This window comes from Pongo abelii, chromosome 11 (assembly GCF_028885655.2).
Source record: "Pongo abelii isolate AG06213 chromosome 11, NHGRI_mPonAbe1-v2.0_pri, whole genome shotgun sequence".
Taxonomy (NCBI): domain Eukaryota; kingdom Metazoa; phylum Chordata; class Mammalia; order Primates; family Hominidae; genus Pongo; species Pongo abelii.
Window position 1 is genome coordinate 128,204,708 of NC_071996.2, and position 11,561 is coordinate 128,216,268.

The following is an 11,561-nucleotide window of genomic DNA, read 5'->3' on the forward strand; positions in this document are numbered from 1 at the left end:
TCTACTCTTTGGAGACATTATGCAATATGTCTAATCTTTGCTTTAATAAAAATTACTGTTCCATCATGTTCCAGTGAGTTTCTACACTCTAGAAAAAACAGCCTCAATATTTTTAGCTGTTGTTTTAATCTAATGTGTGTTCCAGGGCCTGGAGTGCATCTTGGACTCTCTTTTGAACATGTTTCAATTTGTTGATAAGTTTCTTGAACTAGGATATACAGGTCTAAAGGCATTCTCCTGAATGCATCTGACTAGAATAGGACAAACTGCCTCAGCTTCCATAAAGTATTTTGTGGTACATTCCACAAAAATGGGCCGTAAAATTCATTCTTGAAATTGAACTCAGTGTTGAAATTGTATTTGCTTCTTAAAATTGCATTCAGCAACAAAGCGGAATGTGAAAATAACTTGTACTGTTACTGGAAATGACAAGATTATAGCATTATTTATAGACAATTTGATTATATATCTAGAAAGCCCAAGAAAATAAATCTGGGTGGGTGCAGTGGCTCACACCTGTAGTCCCAGAAATTTGGGAGGCCGAGGTGAGTGGATTTCTTGAGCTCAGGAATTCGAGACTGGCCTGGGCAACATGGTGAAACCCTGTCTCTACAAAAAATACAAAAATTAGCCAGTCATGGTGACATGTGCCTGTGGTCCTAGCTACTCGGGAGGCTGAGGCGGGAGGATTGCTTGAGCCAGGGGAGATCAAGGCTGCCGAGACTGTGCCACTGTACTCCCAACCTGGGTAACAGAGCAAGACCCTGTGTCAAAAACAAAACAAAACAAAGCAAAACAAAACCCACAAATGAAATAAGTCCAAAATTTCATTTTGTAATCTACTCCTATGTTACAAAATAAGCACTTAAAAATCAATAGTTTTTCAAAGTACTATCAATGACCAGTAGAAAAAAAATGAAAAATATTCCACTGACAATAGGTCTCTGTATATAAAATGCCCAGGAATTTTTTTTTAAGTTTGTAAGGTTTATAATTAAAAAAAAAACAACTAACATTTTGCTGAGATATAAAAGAAAACTTAGGAAAATGGAAACTATTTTCCTGGCAAGAAGACTGAATATTTTAAAAGAAGTCTTAATTGAATTTCTTTTCTTTACTTTTTTTTTGTTTTTTTGAGATGGAGTCTTGCCCTGTCACACAGGCTGGAGTGTAGTGGCGTGATCTCGGCTCACGGCAACCTCTGCCTCCCGGGTTCAACTGATTCTTCTGCCTCAGCCTCTTGAGTAGCTGGGATTACAGACACGTGACACCATGCCCAGCTAATTTTTGTATTTTTAGTAGAGATGGGGTTTCACCATGTTGGTCAGGCTGGTCTTGAACTCCTGACCTAATGATCCGTCCACCTCGGCCTCCCAAAGTGCTGGGATTACAGGCGTGAGACACTGCGCCAGGCCATCTTAGTTGAATTTCTAATCAAAATCTCAGTGGGACTTTTAAAAAAAGAAATTGATGAAATCATTGTAAAGGTCATCTGGAAACAATTGTTATGAAGTATGTGAAAATGAAGAGTAATTATTGGGGACTTGCTTTATTCAATTTTTCAATATAAAATGAAGTTACGATGATGAAAACAGCAAATATTGGAGAATTTGCAGGCAGGACAAAGTTACAGACATTTCCTAGAAGAACAGCAAATGGCAAAACATGCGGAAAAAAGCTCAACTTCATCAGTAATTTTGCAAATTAAATTACTGAAATTTTTGTTGAGGGGTTGAAGAAGTTAGCAAAGATTTTGAAAATAAAAAAAGTTAATGCAAATACTATTAATAATTAACAAGTCTTTCAGATAAGCAATTTAACAATCAGTGTCAAGGATATTTAACAAGTTCTTAACTATAAGCCTTTAAATTCCACCTTCTAGACTCTACCTAAGAAAGTAATTGCATGTAAAAATTCTTATAAAATGATGCATGCTGCACATTGATAGCAAAATGCTGAAAATAACCTAACTGCCCAAAAGAGGAAGATGAATAAATAAAATATGTTTTATGGTATAGCCATAAAACAGAATAATATTCTGAACCTGAAAATGTTGTGCGGAAAAATTAGTATACCCAACTGATATGGTTTGACTCTGTGTCCCCACCCAAATCTCATGATGAATTGTGAGTGTTGGAGATGGGGCCTGGTGGGAGGTGTTTTGATCATGGGGGTGGTTTCTAATGGTTTAGCACCATTCCCCTAGTGCTTCCTCATAAGTGAGTTCTCATGAGATCTGGTTATTTAAAAGTGTATAGCATTTCCCCCTTCTCCCTCTCTCTCCTGCCATCATGTGAAAATATGCTTGCTTCCCCTTCACCACTTCGCCATGATTATAAGTTTCCTGAGGTCTCCCCAGCCATGCCTCCTGTACAGCATGTGGAACTATGAGTCAATTAAACCTCTTTTCTTTATAAATTGAGAAACCTTGTCTCTACTAAAAATACAAAATTAGCCGGGCGTGTTGGCGTATGCCTGTAATCCCAGCTACTTGGGAGGCTGAGGCAGGAGAATCGCTTGAACCCGGGAGGTGGAGGTTGTGGTGAGCCGATATCATACCATTGCACTCCAGCCTGGGCAACAAGAGCGAGACTCTGTGTCAAAAAAAAAATTACCCAGTCTTACATAGTTCTTTATAGCAGTGTGAGAATGGACCAATACACCTGCTGTATGTAAAACATTATCTAAACTATGTTAAAAATGGAAAGAAATATCCCAAAGGAAAAACAGTTTCTAAGTTTGTGTGGTAAGATTTTTGATGATTTTTAGTTACCCATGTATATTATCTGAATTTTAAAAAATACTGTAATTGGCTGGGCCCAGTGGCTCACGCCTGTAATCCCAGCGCTTTGGGAGGCTGAGGCGGGTGGCTCACGAGGTCGAGATTGAGACTATCCTGGCCAACGTGGTGAAATCCCATCTCTACTAAAAATACAAAGAATTAGCTGGGCATGGTGGCGGGCGCCTGTAGTCCCAGCAACTCAGGAGGCTGAGGCAGGAGAATGGTATGAACCCGGGAGGCAGAGCTTGCAGTGAGCCAAGATTATGTCACTGCACTCCAGTCTGGCAACAGAGCGAGACTCCGTCTAAAAAAAAAAAATTCTGTAATTATGTGAATGGCTTCTATAATAAAAAAAAAAGTGATGAAAATAGAATAAATAATATGAAAGAAATTTAATAAAATGAAGTGATATTACATTTTTTTTGGAATTTTTGGTGGACTTTTGAAGCCAGATGACTAGTGAAAACTGGAATTTTCTTACCAAAGTTGTAGTCTGTAATAGTTGTCATAAAAATTTGAAATTTTGATATATAGTGAAAACTGTTTAGAATTAGTAAATTTTTATGCGAATGCAAGAACCAAGTTTTTTTTTTTTTTTTTTTTGAGTCAGAGTCTCACTCTGTCACCCAGGCTGGAGTGCAGTGGCGTGATCTCGGCTCACTGCGACCTGTGCCTCCCAGGTTCAAGCAATTCTCAAACCTCAGCCTCCTGAGTAGCTGGGATTACAGGCACCCGCCACAACATCCAGCTAATTTTTGTATTTTTTGTAGAGATGGGGTTTCACCATGTTGGCCAGGCTGGTCTTGAAATCCTGGCCTCAAGTGATCCACCTGCCTCAGCCTCCCAAAGTGCTAGGATTACAAGCATAAGCCACCACACCTGGCTGGTTTTTTATATAGATACATACATATATATACACACACAAACATGTATATATTGTAAAGCACATGGATGTCTTATGTAGTGGAATAGGCCAAGGTTTCCCTAGGCATCTACATAGCTAATTTCCTCATCTCCTGCATCAGCTAGTAAACACCATACCTCCAGCCCCCAGCCTTCAGCATGAGTCAGCGCTGTGGGAATTGAGTAGGCCTTTGGCTCTTCTCAGGTCTGAAGGCAACATTTTAGAAAAAAAGATTAGCCACATTAGGTTGTCTGCTTTTCAGACACTGGAAACCTGGCAAGTACCTTCCTTCCACCCTGCTCAAAGACCACAACATTTGCCTTTTCTAGACATAACATCATCTTGCTGGGATACGGTATGGAGGGGTGATATGTGGCTTCCTTACCTGTCAGAACCTTCCATTTTAGCCGATGACAAAGGATGAGTAAGGTCAGAATAAAAAGGAGGGATTTTGACTGGATCATCAGCACTTGATCATATTTCCTTCTGTGCAGAGATATCCAATTGCTTTACCCTCTGTGACATAATAGGAAAATGTCACTTACATGAAATCTTATGTCTTACTTTTCAAGCAGACATGCATCCTGCTGTTATAAATTATTTAAACAGCTACCGAGAAATTCTACTTTTGCAGCATTTGCCAAGAATTTACTTTGACCTTGAACTTGATATGCAGCTATTGTCACAGTGATTTCCCAGGTGACCAGAAGCAGCTGGCATTTCTATGAGCCCAGACTCAGCACCAGATTTGACAGTCTGCCATTTTGCTGTTGTTTTGACATTTGAGTACCACACAGTATCAGAGCAGCCATGTGGAAAGGAAGGAGATGAAAAGTTTTTGATGGTCATGACATACATGAAGTGCTGATGAGTCTGTGAGAGGGATGTTTACGGATGCTCTGGGTCAACTCACATGAAAGAGATTAGCTGCCTCCTTGTGCAGCCAGACGTGAGATGATCATGGCTTGGTTAGGTTTGTGTGAATGCAGGGACTTCCTTGGAGACAGGTGTGGGAAGGAACATCTACCATTTGATAAGCTGCCACTGGCCTGTAGAGAGTTTCCAATGAGAATAGGAATTTCAAAGCCCCCTTGACTGGCATGTGTGCAAACAATTTGAACTGATGTAATGGACAGGGTGAAGATCCCAGATCCTAACTTCTGCTCTGTCATTAACTCATTATTAAATCTTAATCATAAAATATAGACATTGCAAAAATCATAAATAAATGTCTTACAGAGTGAGTCAGGTAAAATAAATGACTAGAGATGCTGAGGTTGGCAACTACTCAGCTCCAGCCATTTGCTGCCATAAAGGATTGTAATTGCAGTGTTTCCAGTTCTTTCGACTGTCAACCTCAAGTAACAACAGACAGAGTGGCTCTCAAAATAAATGAGTTTGTTCCGGAATGAGCAGGGGATCATAATTTAGGATATGCATCCTATTGCGGATCATAGGCATATCCAAAGAGGTTAGGATAAAGGGAAATTTTTAAAGGCAAAAAGCAGAAGTTCACACAAGCTGTCCTGAAACTAACTTCATTAGTCACAGAGGCTCACTGCAGGAGCTGTTGATTACTCATTGGCAATGCTGATCATTGTTGGAAAGATGTCTTCATAGAAGCATCTTATCTAGAATTTTTTGTGGTGTCAGAGAGTTCTTGAAATAGTTCTTATCATAGGCATATGTGACTAAGGACCTTCAGAGAGTCTTTAAAATAGTTCTAATCTCAAACATACGTGCATGAGGTTCCCTCCCTCATGACCTCTTGGCCCTGCTTTGGTTTGGGTCTGACATAAGTGACTCCATCTTGGCTTCAGCAGCTTTCACAAGGCTTTCCAAAAGAAGCTGGGAATTCAGATTTTATATGAGATATCCACTTTTTATAAGTTTTTTTGGTGTATTTTTTACTGATATATCAGAGTTGTACATATTTTGGGGGTACATGTGATATTTTGATACACATATACAATGTATAATAAGCAAATCAGGTTAATTGGGATATCTATCACCTCTGACATTTGTCTTTTCTTTGCATTGGGAATATTACAATTCTTCTCTTCTAGCTATTTTGAAATATACAATAAATTACTAACTATAATATCAAACACTAGAATGTATTCCCTCTATCAAACTGTATTTTTGTACCCATTAACCAACTTCTGTCTATCCTTTCCTTTCACCTTCCCTTTTCAGCCTCTGGTTACCATCACTGTACTCTTTACTTTCATGAGATCTAGATTTTTAGCTCCTGCATATGAGTGAGAACATGTGCTCCTTGTCTTTCTGAGCCTGCCTGATTTCACTTAACATAATGACTTCCAGCTCTATTCATGCTGCTGCAAATGACAGGACATTTTTTTAAATCCATTTGTCTGTTGATAGGCATTTAGGTTGATTCCGTATTTTGGCTGTTGTGAATAGTGCTGCAATAAACAAGGGAGTGCAGGTATTTCCTCAATAACATCACCTTTCCTTTTTTCTTTTTCTTTTTTTTGAGACAGAGTCTTGCTCTGTCACCTAGGCTGGAGTGCAGTGGCGCGATCTTGGCTCACTGCAATCTCTGCCTCCTGGGTTCACGCCATTCTCCTGCCTCAGCCTCCCGAGTAGCTGGGACTACAGGCACCTGCCACCACACCCAGCTAATTTTTTGTATTTTTAGCAGAGATGGGGTTTCACCGTGTTAGCCAGGATGGTCTCGATCTCCTGACCTTGCGATCTGCCCGTCTCGGCCTCCCAAAGTGCTGGGATTACAGGTGCGTGCCACCACACCTGGCTAATTTTTTGTATTTTTAGTAGAGACGGAGTTTCATCATGTTGGCCAGGCTGGTCTCGAACTCCTGACCTCAAGTAATCCATCTGCCTCAGCCTCCCAACGTGCCGGGATTACAGATGTGAACCACCACACCTGGCCAGTAGTTCTATTTTTAGTGCTTTGAGAAACCTCTATACTGTTTTCTATGATGGCTCTACTACTTTACATTTCCACCAGCAGTGTACCAGGGTTCCCCTTTCTCTGCATCCTTGCTAGCTTTTTTTTTTTTTTAGTAGCCATTCTAAGTGGGGTGAGATAGTATCTCATTGTGGTTAATTCACATTTCCCTTGTATACCTGCTGGCCATTTGTATGTCATCTTTTGGGAAATGTCTATTTAGGTCTTTTGCCCATTTTAAAATTAGATTATTTATTTATTTGCTACTGAGGTGTTTGCTTTCCCTATATATGCTGGTTATTAATCTCTTTTTGGATGGATAATTTGCAAATATTTTTCCCATTCTGTAGGTTGTCTCTTCATTTTTAGCTTGATGTAATCCCATTTGCCTATTTTGGCTTTTGTTGCCTGTGCTTTTGAGGTCTTGCCCAGAAAACTTTGCCCAAACCACTGTTCTGGAGTGTTTCCCAGTGTTTTCTTCTAGTCATTTCATGGTTTCAGGTCTTACATTTAAATCTTTAATCCATTTTAATTGGATTTTTGTATATGGTGAAAGATGGGGATGTAGTTTTATTCTTCTGCATATGGTTATCCAGTTTTCCCAACGCCATTTATTATAGAGGCTGTCTTTTCCCCAATGTGTATTCCTGGCATCTTTGTTGAAAATGGGTTGTCTCTAAGTGTGTGAATTTATTTCTCGGTTTTCTGTGCTGTTCCATTGGTCTATGTGTCTGTTTTGATGCCAATACCATGTTGTTTTGTCTACTATAGCCTTGTAGTATAATATGAGATCAGGTAGTGTGATGCCTCCAGTTTTGTTCTTTTTGCTCAAGATTGAGATTGCTTTAGCTATTCAAGGTCTTCTGTAATTTTATACAAATTTTGCAATTGTTTTTCTTATTTCGGTGGGGAATGTCATTGGTATTTTGATAGGGATTGCATTGAATCTGTAGATTGCTTTGGGTAGTATGGACATTTTAACAATATTGATTCTTCCAACCAGTGGGCATGGAATATCTGTCCATTTTTTGCGTCCATTTCAATTTCATTCATCAGTGTTTTATAGTTTTCCTTGTAGAGATATTTCACTTCTTGGTTAAATTGATTTGTAGGTATTTTATTTTCTTTGTAGCTATTGTAGATGGGATTGATTTCTTTTTCAGATTGATCACTATTGGCATACATAAATGCTACTGAATTTTGTATGTTGATTTTGTATCCTGCAATTTTACTGAATTTGTTATCAGTTGTAAGAGTTTTTTGGTAGAGCCATTAGGATTTTTGAAACATAAGATCATGCCATCTGCAAACAAAGATAATTTGACTTTTTCCTTGCCAACTTAGATGCCTTTTTTAAAAAAAACTTCTCTTGCCTAATTGCCCTTGTTAGGACTTCAATACTGTTTTGAATAAAAGATAAAAGTGGTGATAGATGTCATCCTTGTCTTGTTCCAGATTTTAGTGGAAGGCTTTCAGTTTTTCCCCATTCAGTATATTAGCTGTGGGTTTGTCATACATGGCTTTCATCATGTTGAGGTATGCTCCTTACATACCCAATTTGTTGAGGGTTTTTATCGTGAAAGGATGTTGAATTTTTTCGAATGCTTTTTCAGCATCTATTGAAAAGATCATGTGGGTTTTGTTCTTGAATCTGTTAATGTGATGTGTCGTGTTTATTGATTTGCATATGTTGAACCATCCTTGCATCTCTGGGATGAATCTCACTTAATCATGGTAAATGATCTTTTTAGTGTTGATATATTTTGTGTATCTGTCCCTGAACAAATCTCATGTTGAATTGTAATCCCTAATGCTAAAGATGGGGCCTGGTGGGAGGTGTTTGGATCATGGGGGTGGATCCCTCATGGTTTGATACTGTCTTTGCAATAGTGAGTTCTTGTGAGATCTGGTCATTTAAAGGTTTGTGGCATCTCCTCCATCACTTTCTCTCTCCCATTGCTCCTGTTCCCGCCGTGTGAGACACTTGCTTCCACATCACCTTCTGCCTTGAGTTAAAGCTCCCTAAGGCCTCCCCAGGAGCTGAGCAGATGCCAGCACCATGTTTGCACAGCCTGCAGAACTGTCAGCCAAGTAAATATCATTTATTTATAAATTACACTGCCTCCAATATTTCTTTATAGCAATGCAGGAATGGCTTAATACAAAAGCGTTGTTGAATTCTGTTTGCTAGTATTTCATTTAGGATTTTTGCATCTATGTTCATAAAGGATATTGGTCTGTAGTTTTCTTTTTTTGGGTCTTTGCTTGGTTTTGGTATAAGGGTAATGCTGGCCTCATAGAATGAATTTGGAAGTATTCCCACCTCTTTGATATTTTGAAATCATTTGAATAGAATTGGTATTAGTTCTTTTATAAGTGTTTGGTACAATTCAACAGGGAATCCATCAGGTCTTTTCTTTGATTGAGATTCTTTATTACTGCTTCCCTTTACTTGTTATCATTTTTGTTATTACTGCTTCCCTTTACTTGCTACTGTTATGTTTAGGTTTTCAGTTTCTTCATGGTTCAGTCTTGGTAGGTTGTATTTGTCTAGAAATGTATCTACTTCCTGTAAGTTTTCCAATTTGTTGGAGCATAGTTGCTCATACTGTTTCTAATGATTATTTGTACTTCTGTGATATCAGTTGTAATGTTTCCTTTTTCATCGCTGATTTTCAAAATTTGGGGCTTCTTTTTTCCTTGGTGTAGCTTACGGTTTGTTGATTTTGTTTAGGACTGTTAGAACTCAGAAAGCTTATCCCTCACAAGCTTTGGAAAGATTTCTTAAGGATATATTGATTGTAGCAAGTGAAAATCGAATCAGAGAAAGCGTAAGGCCTAAGACATAAGAAACTGATAGGTAAATAAGCCTTTAAAGGGTAGAATTATCTTATTAATCTTTGATATATAATATAGAAGAAAATTTATAGTAACTTTTCTGGAGCTAAAGTTCCATAGCTTGTAATATAAAATATTGTTGAAATAGTAAAGTGATAAAGTGATAAATTTCTTTTATTCACTAAGGAAATGTATAGATATTGATTCATTTAATATAATTGTAGAACAATACAGATTTAGATAGGTCTGTTAAAAATGTAAAGGATAGTACTAGAAAAAGAGAAATAGAATGCATGTCTTCTGAACCACTAGAGATAAAAATTGATACCACCACAAACAAAATACTTGCTGATAAACAGAAATATAAAATAACCAAAAAGGAATAGATGTAAATGTATAAACATTGCCCTTATTATGAATGGATTCGTTTCACAGAGGTACTTGGATTGGGGTTTTTGTGTGGGATACTATAATTTAGCTAAACGTTGGCTGCAATAGCAGCATTAGTACACACAAAATGACAATGGAAGAAAAGGAAATCTTGTGCCAGTCCTTCTAGTTCAATATAGCAGACTGAACATATGCTTTATTTCCACTCCCTCTCAAAACCCCACTACAGAGAAGGAAAAAGGAAGCTTGGCTCCAGAAGGACAAAGAAGACACAATGGCAATACATATTTTTGAAGCCAGAAATTAGACACAAAAGTGGTAACTCACTTGGCAGCTCACTGAAAGCACACATAGGAAGCAAGATTGAAAGCCTGGGTAGTGTCCTTGAAATAGCTAATTCATCATGCAGAACCTGAGATTTTGGAAACATCAGGTGATGATCAGTGTGCAGATATGGGAAGGTCCAAAACAAGGAGAATTGGTTGAAGCAGTTAGATCTATAGATGCCCTCTTCACCCCACATAGACAATCAACTACCTGAGCATTAATATGAAACAGGAGATTTATTTTCCGGAGGGAATGAAGCAAAGGGACTCTGAACTGGGAACACCAAGTTGAAAGGGTGAATCTTATACTGAAAACAGGATTAAGTGATGAAGTGATGCTCTTCCTGCTAATGATGAAAACGCTAGAAACAGTTTTGGCCAAACAGGTGTATAATCCCTTTTTTTCTTTTTTTTAGATGGAGTCTTGCTCTGTCACCCAAGCTGGAGTGCAGTGGCACGATCTTGGCTCACTGCAAGCTCCACCTCCCGGGTTCACGCCATTCTCCTGCCTCAGCCTCCCAAGTAGCTGGGACTACAAGCACCTGCCACAATGCCTGGCTAATTTTTGTATTTTTAGTAGAGACGGGGTTTCGCCATGTTAGCCAGGGTGGTCTCGATTTCCTGACCTCGTGATCCGCCCGCCTCGGCCTCCCAAAGTGCTGGGATTACAGGCGTGAGCCACCGCGCCCAGCCTGGGTTTATAATCCTTAGTGATTCTCTCTGATTTCTGGGACACTGACCAGCCCAATAAGAAAGATCTATAGATACTGTCAGTGGATAGCTCCCTAAGTTAATGCCCAATCTGGTCTGATCACTCAACAATGAAGCCCAGTAATAGAAAGGTGTTCTCTGTATTTCTTGCGTGTGTACGTGTATACACATTTGCACATTCACTTAGTTTAATGTCAACTAGTAGTGCCTCACTTTGAGTATGGATGGGTAGTAAATCATTAACAAATTGAGGAAATCATCTAACATAACAGACAAAGGCCAAAACAAACAGAAAAAAGTACTTGTAGGAAACAGAGATAATGTAAGAAGAATATTCAATAAGTATTCCTGGAAACTATGTGAAGATTAGTGTTAATGAAACAAAAACAGAATGCACATAAAAAGAGAACCTCTAGAAAAATAAGGAGCTTCTAGAAATTAAAAATAAGGTGGCAAAAATGTATGGGTCACATTTTCCGAAGATAGTTAATATATGCAAAAGGAGAGATCTCTATTTCCATCCCTAAAAGACTGACCAAATACGTCACTGAAAGTAATCGCAAAAACCAAAATTACTTTTGCGTCGAACTAATAGAAATTTAAAAACAGCCATGTATTAATAAGGAAATTAAAATAATTAAAAATGAATGGAAAATCTCCGAGATCCACTATAACCAT